Source organism: Nannospalax galili, unplaced genomic scaffold, assembly GCF_000622305.1.
Source record: "Nannospalax galili isolate Female #2095 unplaced genomic scaffold, S.galili_v1.0 scaffold786, whole genome shotgun sequence".
NCBI lineage: Eukaryota > Metazoa > Chordata > Mammalia > Rodentia > Spalacidae > Nannospalax > Nannospalax galili.
In genome coordinates, this window is record NW_008355774.1 from 1244869 (window position 1) to 1260460 (window position 15592).

At 47.6% G+C, this 15592-nt stretch overlaps 1 protein-coding gene across 9 annotated transcripts in view; it reads right to left on the minus strand.

Annotated features, from left to right (window-relative positions):
• Dag1 (dystroglycan 1) overlaps nucleotides 1–2171 on the minus strand; it is a 64480-nt gene extending 62309 nt beyond the window's left edge. For 5 of the 9 annotated variants that reach the window (XM_029556143.1, XM_008853178.3, XM_017803213.2 and 2 more), the window contains exon 1: nucleotides 1827–1982. The gene's annotated coding sequence lies outside the window, so the exon portion shown is untranslated. The other 4 variants (XM_029556144.1, XM_017803211.2, XM_029556141.1 and 1 more) reach the window with 1 other exon arrangement.
• Between the last annotated feature and the right edge of the window lie 13421 nt (nucleotides 2172–15592).

A 15592-nucleotide genomic window follows, 5' to 3' on the forward strand; every position in this document is an offset into this window, starting at 1 on the left:
CCCACCCACATCAAGCTAGACAGTCCCTGGACACTACCTTTTCTGTCTCCCCTCTCAAATGACTCCTCCTCCCTCCTTCATTGACTGATTTCACTGACAGAGGTCCTACCATCCTCCTTTCTCTGCCATTCTGTAAGTGACCACCAGCATACCTTTCTAAACACAGGTCTGGATTATATCACTCAAATGATTAAAAGCAATCCCAAGCTCCAGTACCCTAAATTGGAGCTCCAGAGCACAAGGAAGGCCCAGAGCTTCCACCTGCCAAGCTGGAAGACTCCCAGGCACTATTTTAGGCACTCGTGAACATGTGGTTCTCGGTGTTCAGGCCCTTATGTCCCCCAGCTAATTCTTGCTGGCCCTGAAGGCCATAGCTCAGGAATTCTCTCTCTTCAGGGGATCATGTAAGCACACTTTGTAGGCAGCAGCTATTAATCATGGGCTCTCTGATTCTCACTCATTGCCAGCCCAATTATCAGTTCCTTAAGTGCAGACCATGATGCATTTCCATGGGTCCCCAGGATCTACCTGGAAATTGGCAAGCAGTAAAGCCAAATATTTGCATTTTGCCAAATCAGTTTTTTAGAACAGTGGGGACTTGTCCTTTGCCTCTTTCAAACGAGGCACATATCAACAAAGCTTTCATACTCCAACCAGGTGCTAGTTGTCTGCATAATGCTGCTTGCAGTATCCCACAGGCCTCGAGTAGGTTCATACTTGGCAACTTTACCTATCTACTAAAATCTGATTTCTTCAACAGCACCTGCACCTCCTTTAAAAACAGGCCATTTAGTTGTTCTTCCTTGACTTCGAAGCAAAAAGAATTTCAGTTCTCCACACACAAACTACAAATTTGTATGCCTCTACAATGTACGGTCTTATTCTTTCCAAAATTATGTCTCTGAATATTAAGCACCGCATAATCTGATAAAAATGGTAATACTTTATCTACATTAGGCTTTGCAAAACATCTGGAAGCCCATCCAACTCTAGACTTACAACCTATAAACATCCTCACTTGAGTCTGGCTTCTATGCCAGCAACTACTTCTACTCGCTTATTTAGAGAAGCAGCAGGCTGGACTCTTAAGTTAGACCTCTAGGCTATAAAGGTACTGTCCCAGACTAGCCACCCCAGTCAAAACTTCGTCATTACCTTTAAAACGAATTTCTGAAGTCACTCAACAAATCTAAAGTGCTTCTCAAGTTGTGGAAATTAAAAGATGCATTTTAAATTGCCAGTTATGAAATTAACTTGGAATTTATGCATTTCCTCGGAGAACATTTTCCATATATACCCGCGACTGAACCTGGTCTTCCAAATACCTAGGGAAAAGGTAGTAAGTAGGCTTCCAAAGAAGCTCAATTGAGGAGGTTAGAACCCCAAGACTCCGAGCAGCTCAAAGCAAGAGGCGGGGGCGGCGCCCTTCCCAGCTTCTCTGGCAGGAGCTCAACGCCCCAGAGTCGAGATGCCGCCTAACTGGGCCGCGACCCCCGACGGAAACCCAGAGACAACCCGCAGGCCGCCGGCACGCAGGCCCGGCGTTCCCGGGAGCGCGGGCCGGTGCTGAGGCCTGGCCCTTGGCCGCTGCGCGCCGCTCGGGCCTCGCCGCCCAACGCAGCAAGCCTTCGCCCGCGGGACCCCGAGCAGTGGGGCGGCTCCGCCCGGGCGGCGTTGCCTCCTCAGCCGCAAGGACGTCCGCGGCTGCATCCCCGCCCCGGGCCGAGAGGGAACAGCAGCAGGTGTTCCGCGGAAGGCTCGGCCGCAGCAGTGGAGACCGCGGCCGCAGCAGCCAGGCACGGCGGCGGGGGCGGACTTGCACTCACCAAGCGACAGCGGGCGGGCCGCGGCAGGTGTTCGCTCCTGCAGGCCCCAGGATGCCGCCGCCGCCGCCGCTCCCCCGGGACTCCGCGCGAAGCTACCGCCTCTGCCGCCCCCGAACCCAAGGAGCGCGAGCGCAGCGCCGCAGCCTTCGCGCGAGCACGTACCGAGCGGTGAGAGGGCGCCGAGCGCGAGGGCGGGGCGCGCGGCCGGAACCTAGCAACCGCCTGACACGCGAGTGCCGCAGCCAATCCGGCGGCCGGCTCCAAGCTGCGCCGACTAGCCTTCAGCACGCCGCCCGCTTCTGCCTGCGTCGGTCACCCCGCAGCGCGCCGCACCCGCGCGCAGGTCCCGCCCCGTCCCGCACTTCTCTGCCCATTGGCCTATCACGCCTCCGCCCCAGGAGCCCCGCCCCCATTGTGGAAGCCGCGCCCCCGAAGCCTGCCAAGTCTGTCCCTGGACACGCCTTAGCCAGTCCGGGTGGCCCGGAACCCTCAGTAGCTATGTTGGGGGAAGGGTACATGCTCAACTTCAGGCCGGCCTTTGAGCCTTAAAGACTAACCAAGGGATGGTCAGGCTCGCGAACTGGTCCCGCCAACAACTGGCCACCCATCAACTGCTCTCCTAGTTTCCTTCCAACGAAAATCAAGAGGTATTTCCAAGCCATTCACTCAGGAAGCACCATCCGAATTGCAAAGGAAGAAGGCCTTGTTGCCCTGCCTTACACGGATGGAGAAACTAAGGCCAGATCCGGAAGGGGCTGGAAACTAGCCCATCTTTTAGTGCTTGGCGCACAACAGGCCTCCCCTCCCCCTGCCTGGAAAGCTAGAATTCAGTGCCTCCTTTGGCGCCCTAAATAGCTCTGACCCGCTAGTACAGGTCACTCACCCCACCCCCAGTGACCCACATTCTTTAGAAGGGTGGGAGGTAAACGGGGTAGTTAACTGCTAGAATCTGCCCTACCTTTAAAAGGGTCCTACCTCCGCGGCATTGCACGACACGGGTGCACTCATACATGCGGGCAATAGACTCATAATATAAAAATAATAAATAAAATATTAGAAAAAAAAAAAAGCATCCTAAAGTAGTTAATGCCCTCCCGGGGCATTACGATCGGGCCTCTAACCCCAAAGGCCAGAGACTTGACTAGTTGCTAAACCTGACAGTGGATGAAGCGTCTGGGAATGGAACTGTAGTTGGGATCTACTGTCTTCCTAACTAACTCCACAAACTGCTAGAACGAGTCCATTCCTCCTTGGCCTATGGCCAGGCTGAAATTTTAGACCCACACTGTTATCAACAAGCACACCCTGAATACAGAACTGGCGGCCACTCTGCCTGGAATTCCTTCCTGAGTCCCAGACAGTGCCTCTCCTCAGAAGTGTCTAGGAGAAACAGCTTTCAGAAAGATGAGGAGGAAATGCCCCACCCCAAATATCTGTTTGTAATTCTCTTTACTTACTGAATAGCTCCAAATGTCATTCACAGAAACTAGAAAAGAAAGAAATTAAAATCCAGGAAAATAACCTCAAATCACCCATTAGACATTAAAACTAAATAGCTAATGGCATCTCAAACTCCAGATCTAAAATTCTGCTATTTAAAAAAGGATAAGAGCCGGGCACGGTGGCACACGCCTGTAGTCCCAACACTTGGGAGGCAGAGGCAGGCGGATCTCTGTGAGTTCAAGGCCAGCCTGGTCTACATAGTGAGTTCCAGGACCGCTGGGGCTACAGGGAGACCTGCTTCAAAAAGACAAAAAAAAAAGGATAAGATGAACTGGAAATGGTGGCTCACATCTGTTATCCCAGCATCAGGAAGCTGAGGCATGAGGATTGCTGTAAATTCAAGGCCACTCTAGATTACATGATTACATAATGAGTTCCAGGCCAACATAGGCTCCAGAGTGATACCCTATCTCAAAAAACAAACAAGAGGCCAGCAAAACAGCTTAGTAGGTAAAGGCACTTTCTGATAAGCCTGATAATCTGAATTCAATTCCCAAGGCCCACTTGGTAGAAGAGGAGAACCAACTCCCCCAAATTGTCATCTGACCTTTATGTCATCTTGCCCGCGCATGCACACACACACGAATAACAAATAAATAAAATGCAATAAAGGTTAAAAACTAAAACAAGGGGCTGGAGAGATGGCTCAGGGGTTAAGAGCACTGACTCCCCTTGCAGAGGACCCAGGTTCGATTCCCAGCACCCACATGGCGGTATGAACCGTCCTTAACTCCAGTTCCAGGGAAATCCAAAGCCCTCTTCTGACCTCGGAGGCATTGCATGACACAGGTGCACTCACATACATGCAGGCAATACACTCATACTCATAAAATAAAAATAGCCGGGCGTGGTGGAGCAGGCCTTTGATCCCAGCACTTGGGAGGCAGAGGCAGGCAGATCTCTGTGAGTTCAAGGCCAGCCTGGTCTACATAGTTCCAGGACAGCTGGTCACTACAGGGTGACCCTGTCTCAAAAAGACCAAAAAAAAACTAAAACAAATGAAGCAGGGGGCTGGAGAGATAACTCACGGGTTAAGAGCACTGACTGCTCTTACAGTAGACCCGGGTTCAATTCCCGGCACCCACATGGTGGTTAATAACCATCTGTAGCTCCAATTCCAGGGAATCTGATGCCTTCTTCTGACCTCTGAGGGCATTGCATGACAGGGGTACACTTACATATATGCAGGCAATACACTCATACACATAAAATAAAATAATAAATAGGCCAGGCATGGTGGCACACACCTTTAATCCCAGCACTCTGGAGGCAGAGGCAGGCGGATCTCTGTGAGTTCACGGCCAGCCTGGTCTACATATTAAGAAAAATTGGCCACAGACGCTCTACCTCATGAGGACTGGCTAAAAGAGAACGCATGCCTCCATTCTCAGAACTTGGGAGGCAGAGGCAAGCCTCTGAATTCGAGGCCAGCATGGTCTACATAGCGAGTTCCAGGTCAGCTGGGGCTACAGGGAGACCCGGTTTGAGACCAATAAATAAATAAATAAATAAACAAACAAATAAATAAAATTTTAAAAAATGAAGCAGCAAGCTACATATTGAGACCTTGTAGAACATCCATGGATTCCAAATAGCTCCCGTTCTTTTTCGGCATTGCTCTTGCTGGATGAGACACTAAGCCTCGTTCTTACCTCTGGGGTCACAGTATTCCATGCCCAAACATTCCCTAGAGCTGTGGTCAAGGGAAGAGCTCTACCTGACTAGCCAGTGTCCAAGGATGAAGTAAGCCCTTCCTAGTCCTGGAAACAGAAAGGAAGACCAGTGTTTGCCCAAAAATCCTTAACCCAAATTCTTCCAGTTCCTAGCTCCGCGGGTTTGGAACTCAGTTGAGTGCTAGGGTCCCAGGATAACCCTTATACTTTGCTCCTTCCTCTCCCTAAGCCTTCCAGGCTTAGCGGAGTCCCACTTATGTTCTGCCCAGGGCAGAGCAGCCTTGTATTCTGGGCATCATTACTGTCTTTCTTCATCTCTATTTGGAGTTAGGGTTTCTTCCTTCTCCCCCATATTTGTTCAGGCCCTAGGAAACAAGCAGCTTGTCCAGCTAAAACCAAAACCAACCTCTTGGGCTTTTTCCAGTCATCACTGGAGACCATACCAAAGTAAAGAGAAAGATGAACAGCTATTTTCATTAGCCTCTTGGTTGGATGGGGACTAAGAAGTTAAAGCCTAGTTACTCTTCTTAGTTCTGAGAATTAAAGCTTTTCTCCTCTTTGGGAACTGCATAGCCAGCTCAGCATAAGGTCACCAGGGACCCAGCCTTTGTACCGCAGGAAGGCCTAGACCATTCCAGGCCAGGTGGCTTGATGCTTATAGCCAGTACAGGAGACAAGAGTCAGCCCCAAGGACATTCCCAGAAGCAGCTGCTCAAAAGGCTCAAGTTGTATGTGCCTGAAGGCATGATCAAGAGACCAAAATTGAAGGTCTTCAGACTTGATTGTCTACCCTGAGCTCCCCAGAGCCTTTAGCTCTACTCCTTCCTCCACTTAACAATTACCCCTAGCCTGAGGATCCAGGAAGAGGAAGACTGTTTTGTAAGATTTGTTTCCTCTGCTTAATTAAATGTGCGCCTTTGATAAAACTGATTTGCTCAGCCCCACATTGAAATCATCACCTAATAGTTGGATAGCTGCAGGGGTTCAGTTTTGAGGCATAAGTAGTAAGACTGTCTTGGTGGGGCTTGGGGGGAGGTAGAGGCAAGAAGATCAGAAGTTCAAATCCAGTATCAGCTACTTAGCAAGTTCAAGGCTAATTTGGGGTTCATCTAAGACTATGTCTCAAAACAACAAAAAGTAGAAGCTAGCCGGGGGCATGGTGGCGCATGCCTTTAATACCAGCACTGGGGGGGGGGCAGAGGCAGATGGATCTCTATGAGTTCAAGGCCAGCCTGGTCTACATAGTGAGTTCCAGGACAGCTGGGGCTACAGGGAGACCCTGTCTCAAAAAGACCAAAAAAAAATAATAATAATAAGTAGAAGCTCAATTTCTGTTTGGGAAGGAAGAAATTGGATTGTTTTCTGCCTTACCATAACCTAGTTCCCCAAGAGTCCAAGCCTTGTACAAGCCCTTTGCAAGTCAAATGTCTGCATGTTTGCCTGCAACTGATATGATTTATTTAAGCTAAGACCTTGGTTCTAGCTGAGACCAAATCCAGTAAACATCATAGTGCAAACATTCATTCCTCTGATCTTAGGATTCCAGGGCTTTTTACACTGGCAAGTTCCTGAGGAGCAGTGCCTGTCCTCAGATTCTTCTCATGAGAGGGAGGCACCAGCTGCTGATTCTTCTTCCAGGTCTGATGGAGCAGGAGAGGGGCCAGTGCTGACCAAGGGTAGAGACTCAGAACCCAAATGCCAGGCCTGAAGGCATGCCTGGAACAGTGGGTTGGCAATCAGTTCCAGCCAAATCTGAGCAAGGGAGGGGTCCCTTTTTTCTGGATTTAACAGAGGGCAAATTGTCCTGCAGCTCTGGCAGAAGGGCTGATAAGTTTATCTAAGAGAAACTGCCAGTAGGGGTGTCACGAGATTTTCTTTCCTTTCTTGCCTTGCAGGACAGTATTCTAGCATTTCCACTAGTCTTCTTTATCTTTGTTTTAGACAGGGTCTTACTCTGTAGCCCAGGTTACCCTGAAACTCATATGTAGAGCTCAAACTGTCCTTGAACAAGTCTCCTGCCTCAGCAGCCTAAGTGCTAAGATAATAGGTGTGAGTCACCACACCTGGCCACTGGGCATTTTTACACATGGTTGGTGTACTGAATGTATTAGAATAGAGAATTAAGAATTTAAGAATTGTATTGAATGTATTAGAATTAAGAAACCAAGAATCAAAAACAACTCTATCGAAAGTATGTAAATAAATCCAAAGTGTATACATTAAGGAGTATAACTTAGTAGCCCTAGAATGTAACCTAGCAACCTCAGTGTAACTGTGTGATTAGCCAAATGACTTAAGCAACTGATAAACACATGTTCGCCAAGTCATGCATAAGGACTATAAAAACCCAGAGAAAAATCAGTTCGGTGGTGCGCATATGAGCTGAACTCCCGTCAGCTGTGAGGCCCCATCTTCTGACTGATCCTGTCTCTGGACTGCTGAGAGCGAGAAGAACTTCACATCGCAAACATCTGAACCTGACTCGACCAAGGAACGTCCGATTTGAGCTGAGACTACCATCATCACATCCGACTGAGAAGACTTCACTCGGGCATTGGCCCTAGGACTGGTACTCTCATTTGTCATTGTGTTTGTGCGTGTGAATATCATTTGTTATTCCCCAAATAAATGCATTGAAAGACATTGGCTCTAGAAATATTTATCTTCCCTCGCATAACGAGGTAACGCTCAACTAAACCTTAATAATCTCTACTCGCGACAGTTGGCATAAAGCCTTCTACCAATTAGCTGAGCTATAGCAGCCATAGGAGGCCTTTCAAGGAACATAAAGTCCTAGGACAAGAATACCACAGCAGAATGAATGTTGATTGAACAAATAAAAGTCATTACTCCATGAACACAATGTCCCTCCTCAGTTACTTTCCACTTTCTACTGGCTCTAGGATAAGGTAGTCCCCCAAGGTCAACTTAAGTGGTTGTTACCAAAATACTAGACCTGTGGCCTTGAGCATTAGACTAAACACCAGATTAGGCCCAGACTTAGCCAGATGGACTAGACTCAGGCAGATACTCCTAAGAACAAAACTACTCTCCTTCTCAGAAGTGGCCCAAGACCTGGACACCCCTTGAAGATACCTATATCAGAGATGTTGATGGACTATCCAACATTTATTGATTCTGATGTGCTATTCTGGCTGACTAATATGCCTTTGGAACACTAAAAAGTATCTGATTCAAATAAAGAGATAGCCTTTACTGAATGCTAACAGGGACGGGGAGGTCTTCTGGCTGTCCTATCTCTGGTCTGGGGAATCCCCAACATTTCTGGGTTGACCAAGAAGAACTCCTTCAGACATCTGGTTTTGTGAATTTTTTTCCCCCAAGATAGTGTCACTATGTTGTCCTGGACAGTCTAGAATTCCTGGGCTCAAGTGATTCTCCTGCCTTAATTCTGTGGCAGTATTCACCATGCCTGGCCCCTTTCAGCCATTTTGTGTGTGTGTGCGCGCGTGTGTGTGTGTGTGTGTGTGTGTGTGTGTGTGTGGTGTGTGTGGTGGTATGTAGATATGTGTAGTAGTGTATGTACATGTTTATGTGGATATGAACATGTGTATATGTAGGTGCATGTGCATGTGGCAGAGGCCAAAGGTTAACGTCAAAGGTCAGGTGTCATCCTCAATCATTCTCCACCTTGTTTTTTAAGACGGTCTCTCCACATAGCCCTGGCTATCCTGGAACTTGCTACGTGGACCAGACTGGCCTTGAGCTCACAGAGATCTGCCTGCCTCTGCCTCCTAAGTGCTGGGATTAAAGGGGCATACCCTACCATGACTGGCCTCTACCTTATGTTCTTTGGGTTTTTTTTGGGGGGGGGGTTGGTCTTTTTTGAAACAGGATCTCTCTATAGCCTCAGCTGGCCTGGAACTAATTATGTAGACCAGGCTGGCCTTGAACTCACAGAGATCTGCCTGCCTCTGCTTCCAAAGTGCTGGGATTAAAGGCATGCGCTACTATGCCCATCACCATGTTCTGTTTTGAGACAAGGTCTCTCACTGAATATGTAGCTCACCTACCAATTCAGCCAGGCTGGCTGGCCAGTGAGCTGCAGGGATCCAGCAGTCTCTGCCCTCCCAGATTTGGGATTACAGCTTTTTACCACTGTGCCTGACCTTTTTTTGAAGTGATCTAATAAAGAGATGAGGAAGTTGGGTGTGGTAGTATATACTTATAATTTCAACATTTGGGAAATTGGGAAATTGAGGCAGAAGGCTCAAGAGTTTGGGTCCAAGAGCTCAGTGGTAAAGCTCTTACTTAGCATCCAGGCCCAAGGTTCAATCCCTGTAAGAAGAAAAAGAGGCCAGAGAGGGAGAGAGAGAGAGAGAGAGAGAGAGAGAGAGATTGAGGCCAGTCTGGGCTATATAATTTATATATATATATATAATACATATATAATTAGAAAAAAAGTTTTAAAACCAGCACAGTGGTGCATGCCTGTAATCCCAGTACTTGAGAAGTAGAAGCAGGAGAAGCATAAGTTCAAGACTAGCCTCAATTACATAACAAGTTTAAGGCCAGCCTGGGTTACAAAAGACATGGTCTCAAGTAAAAAGAAAGAAAAATAAAAAATAATGAATGCTATCTCCAGCTCCAAAAAAAAAAAAAAAAAAAAAAAAAAAAAGATGAATTTTAGTTCATCATGAGCAAGGCTTCGAACATATCCATGTAAGAATACATTGTATAAGCTACTTGCCTTGAGCCTTTTGGTTACCTAGTCATCAAGTGACCTCATGTGTAGGCTGTGGCCCTATCTGTTCACTGAAAATAGCAGAAGACCATGTATGTAAATGAGTCAGGGCCTGGGCCAGGGTGAAATATCCATGTTTCTACTATTCAATTCACTTTTTTTTTTTTTTTTTTTTGGTCTTTTTTGAGAGAGGGTCTCCCTGTAGCCCCAGCTGGCCTGGAACACGCTATGTAGACCAGGCTGGCCTTGAACTCACAGAGATCTGCCTGCCTCTGCCTCCTGAGTGCTGGGATTAAAGGCATGTGCCACCATGCCCGGCTCAATTCACTTTTTTTTTTTAAACTTTTTAAATTTTATTTTATTTATTATTTTTATTTTATGTGTATGTGTGTATTGCCTGCAGGCAGGGAAGTGCACTCGTGTCAAGCAATGCCAAAAGAGGTCAGAAGAGGCTGTTGGATCCCCTGGGACTGGAGTTACGGACAGTTGTTAGCTGCCATGTGGGTGCTGGGATTTGAACGTGGGTCTTCAGCAAGAACAGTCAGTGTTCTTAACAGCTGAGCCATCTCTCCAGCCCCTTTTTTTCTTTTGAGACAGGGTCACGTCTCTTGTAGAACTCTTAGTATGGCAGGAACTGGCCCTGAACTCCTGATCCCTAAGCTTCTGCCTCCCAAGTGCAGAGATCACAGGCGTGTGCCAACCAGTTTTCTTTGTTTGTGAATCTCTCTGCGTAACTTTGACTGGCTTAGAGCTTACTATTTAGCCCAGGCTGACCTAAAACTGGTAGGTGATCCTCCTTTTGCCATCTCCCTGAGTGCTGGGTTTATAGCACAGCACCACCATACCCAATGATTCCCACATATTTACTGAAGTTCTCATGTGCTGGAAACCCAAATTCTAATGCAAGATAGAGAATAAGTAAATATGCCATGCACGGTGGCATATTCCTTTATTGCCAGCACTTAGAAGGTAGAAACAGGCAGATCTGTGTGAAATCAAGGCCAGGTTGATCTGTATAGTGAGTTTGGGGCCAGCCAGAGCTACACAGTGATACCGTGTCTCAAAACAAATAAATAAGATAAAACAAGCAAGATATGGTGGTGTACAACTTTAATTCCAGCACTCAGAAGGCAGAAACAGGAGGTTCACTCTGATTTTGAGGCCAGCCTGGTCTATGTAGTAAGTTCCAGGCCAGCCAGAGCTACATAGTGAGACCTGTCTCAAAACACACACACACACACACACACACACACACACACACACAAAACAAAAACAAAAACAAAAACAAAAAAAACACTACCACCATCAAATTTAATAAAAAATAAAATTTAAAATAAATACAAATGCAAGTGAGAGGTCAGCAAAGGGCTGGGGGCTGATGTGAGATGCAGAACCTTAGATCTATTTGAAGGTAGAGACTTCAAAGGTGAAAGATAACACCCTGGAATTTTCTAGGTAAGGAGGGAAACAAACTTAGAGAATAACCACAGCCATGGGCAGGTCTGAAGTCTCCCAGTCTGAGGTCTGCCTGATATAGGCCAGCAAGATGGCTCAGCAGGTAAGGGCACTTGCCACCAAGCCTGACAACCTGAATTTAATCCCAGAGACCCACATGATGAAAGTTGTCCTCTGATCTCTACATACATTCAATCAATCAATCAATCAATCAACCAATCAACCAATCAATCAATCAATCAATATCAATCCATCCATCCATCAATCAATCAATCAATCGATAAACAACAAATAAATAAATGTAATAACACGAAAAGAAATCCCTAAGGCCACAGCAGTGAACCAACAGTGAGGAGTGGAGAGAGAACAATTGATGGAAAAACAGGCTCTGAAGCTCCATTTAACTAGGTTGAGGTTTGCCAGACTGACTGCCTAACAAGGGACGTGGAGGAGGGAAAGGTACCCTCAGGCCTCCTGACAGGAATGCAGTGAGATGAGGGGGCAGCAGCTGGGCCCCAGCCAGCCCTGAAGCCCCTACTTCTCTAGGTGGGTGGGAAAAGACAGGTGGGAAAACACAGAAGGGGTAGGAAAGGACAGAAGGTTGGGTGGGGCCAAAGAAAGGGGTCATATGGAGGTGGGGCACCAGACACCTTAGAAATCAAGTCAGAACAAGCATTTAGAGAGGAAAGGCCTCACTTTCCTTGCCTCTGCCTTCCATGGAATGTGGAGAGGCAGGTCCCCTCCTCTAAGCCCTTGGGAGGAAGAAAAGTTGAGGGGGAAGGGACATCCCTGCAGTGGGAGGAAGGGCTCCCTTAGAACTCCCAGTATGCACTGTAAGTAAGGGCTACAGGGAGATCCTGCCTGACTGGATGCTTTCCAACTGGGAGTAGGGCATGAACTAGGCCCATGGTAGGAATGGGGAAAAAATGAGTAGTGGAGGGGCCAGTCCTGCCCCAAGATGAGTTCCAGGGCAATTCGTCACCTGACTCCCTCAGGACTTCTGACAAACACAGGCATGCAGGAAGCCTTCAGGACAGGTGCAGGGTCACCTGGCAGGCTTGAGGCTTCAGCTGTCCCAGTCCATCTCCCGCCTGCCTATTCAGTGCTTAAGCCAGTGATGTTCAAAGGTCTCTTCCAGCAGATGCCATTATCCAAACTGGATCAAAGTCCTTGCTAGAGATTTTGTGAATGGATGTGATTCCCAGGAAAAGATCCATGTGTGTATCAGATAGATTCATTGTGCTGGACCTGCCACAGGACCCCAGGGAGTTGAAAAGCTTAGAGTGGGAAGGACTAGAGGCTGGGCTCAGGACAGGCCTTTAAGGTAAGCAAGACACAGATCCCAGCTTGAAGCCAGGGCTCTGGGTTTCTGGAAGTGGGCTTGACTTGCTTCAAGCATGGTAACAACTTTCTGCAAAAGTGTTAACAGGTCCCCAGAGCCATACAAAGACCCATTCATTCATGGTAGATGGAGGGGTTTTCCAGATAAGCTGAGAAGAATTGTTTCATCACTTCTGTGCCCCAGGGAACTTGAGGATATATAGCAGCTGGTACAGTACAAAGATGGGGACAAGAGGCATGGGAGAAGGTTGCTCCTAAATGAATATTCTGGGCCCCAGAGTTAGGACCAGGCAGATGCACATTGGGAGATTGGCCTCTGCTGACCTCCCACCTTCTCTAGGCTGAAACTTCTCTGTATTAGACCACTCAGTGATTTATTCAAGCTGAGGCACTGAGGCCCTTAGTGATAACAGTGAGTAGAAAAAATGGAAATTCACAAGCCTCCTTACTACACTTACAGCCACTGGGAGCAGACTCACTTCCAGTAAGGCCCCTAAATTCACAGGAGGCAAAATCCCATTGAACCTGAAGCCCACTTGCTCTTACAGCCGAAGGGAAGCCTGGGGACCAGTACCAAAGACTTAAGTGTGCATTGTAATAGTCCCTGGTGCCTGCCTCTAAAATGACTGCAACCTTGAGCAAACAAACTCCTTTCTGTCCAGACCCTTTCCCTCTGTGATCCTTATGGATCAGAGCTTTACAAAAGGCCCTTTGGAATTCTAAGGTCTGTTTACTTTCCTTCTGAGGCAAAAGACCAGGGTATAAGAGTGGACAAGGAGTTTAGGAAGAATAAGAAGCAAAAAGCAGCCCTGGGAGGAGATTGGAGGAGGGCCTCTGAGGGATTCCAGGATGGCTATGCTACCTAAGATGATAGTCTTTAGGAAAGCCCTTGGAATGAAAAACAAAATACTCAGCTCTCTTCTTAAGTCCCAGGCTCCTGACCCCAGCTTTCCCTCCCTGAAGAATTCTATCTGCATTTGAATGGGGAACCCTGCTGACTTTTTTTGTAAAGTTTTTTATTACCATATATTAATTATATATAATGCTGGGTTTCACTATGACTTTTTTTTTTTTTTTTTCCTGGTCTTTTTGAGACAGGCAGCCCCAGCTGGCCTGGAACTCACTATGTAGACCAGGCCAGATCCACCTGCCTCTGCCTCCCAAGTGCTGGGACTACAGGCATGCACCCAGCTCATTTTGACGTTTTTATGCATGTACATAATGTATCATGGTCATATTTATCCGGCATTACCCTCTCTTGTCCCACTCTCACTGAGGCCCTTCTTTCAAGAAATCCTTTTACTTTTACTTTTGTGTCTTTTGTGTGAGTGTGTGTGTGTGTGTGTGTGTGTGTGTGCGTGTGTGCGTGCGTGTGTGTGTGTGTGTGTGTGTGTGTGTGTGTGTATCAATGAGTTTAATTAGGGCATTTTGTTGTTGCTGTTGTTCTTCAGATAAAATCTCCACTAGGTAGGACTGACTGGCTATCCTTGAACTCCTCACATGGACCAGGCTGAACTGGAATTTACAGCAATCCTCCAGCCTCTGCCTTGGCTTCCCAGAGAACTGGAATTACAAGCATGCCCATCAAGCAAGGCTCAGGACCTTTGGTATGTAGCTGTTTCCATGCTTCTTCTCCATCCAGGTCCCCTCCCCCAGTTCTCTCCTACCCCCACTGGTTCTCCTTTCCCACACTCTGCAGTCACAGGGCTTCCTCACCTGTTACTGCCCAGCCTCCCTCCCTCTTCTGTGCAGCTGTTCCTGAACAGCTGGATCCTAGTAGGACATTGCCCCCAGCTGACCTGCTAGAACTTCCTCTCCCTTGCCTTGATGTTTCTGTTAGCCCACCCACAGCCCCTCCTTTCAGATGTCCTTGGCCCCATATCCTTGTGACCCTGGCATCCAAGAGCTATCACAGCTGTGGGAACCTGTACCCTTCCAGGAGCAACAGCTGCAACTGCTCCCAGGCTCCTTGAATGCCAAGGTCCCCTGTCTCTTATTAGCATGAGAGTGAGGTGCCAACCTCTACCCTGCACTTTTCTCTTTTCTTGAGGCCTGGTCTTCTGAACACCTTCTCCCATAAAATAGTGGCCTGCAGAATGGACAGGCTAAAGGGCATTGCTCTAGGCTAAGTCTCTGCCTTCAGTAACCTGCGAATCCAGCCCCAATGTAGTAGCAGCCAGAGTGACCTTCCAGGGGCTGGAGAGAAGGCTCAGTGATTTAGAGTACTGGGGGCTCTTGCAGGGGACCTTGGTTCATTTCCCAGCACCCAGCAGCTAATAGCCACCTCCAGTTCCAGGGGATCCAACTCTCTCTTCTGGCCTCCAAGAGTATTGCATGCACATGATGGACTTACATACACGCAGACATAACACTCACTTATACACATAAAAATAAATAATGAAAAACAAAATACCCAGCTCCAGGGGGCTGGAGAGATGGCTCAGCGGTTAAGAACACTGACTGTTCTTGCTGAAGACCCGGGTTCGAATCCCAGCATCCACATGACAGCTAACAACTGTCTCTAACTCCAGTCCCAGGGGATCCAACAGCCTCTTCTGACCTTCAAGGGCATTGCATGACACGGGTGCACTTACCTTCATGCAGGCAATACACGCATACACATAAAATAAAAATAAAATTAAAATAAATAAATAAATAAATAAACAAATAGTGCCAGGTGTGGTGCTGTACGCCTTTAATTCCAGCACTGGGGAGGCAGAGGCTGGAGGATCTCTGTGAGTTCAAGGCCAGCCTGATCTACGTAGTGAGTTCCAGGCCAGCTGGAGCTACAGGGCGACCCTGTCTCAAAAAGACCAAAATAATAATAATAATCTTTAATCCCAGCACTCGGGAGGCAGAGGCAAGCGGATCTCTCTGAGTTCCAGGCCAGCCTGGTCTACATAGTATGTTCCAGGCCAGCTGGGGCTACAGAAAGACCCTGTCTCAAAAAGTCCAAAAAAAAAAAAAGAAAATAATAATAATAATAAAAAGAGCCAGGTATGGTGGCACACGCCTTTAGTCCCAGCACTAGGGAAGCTGAGACAGGTGAATCTCTGTGAGTTCAAGGCCAGCCTGGTCTACATAGTGAG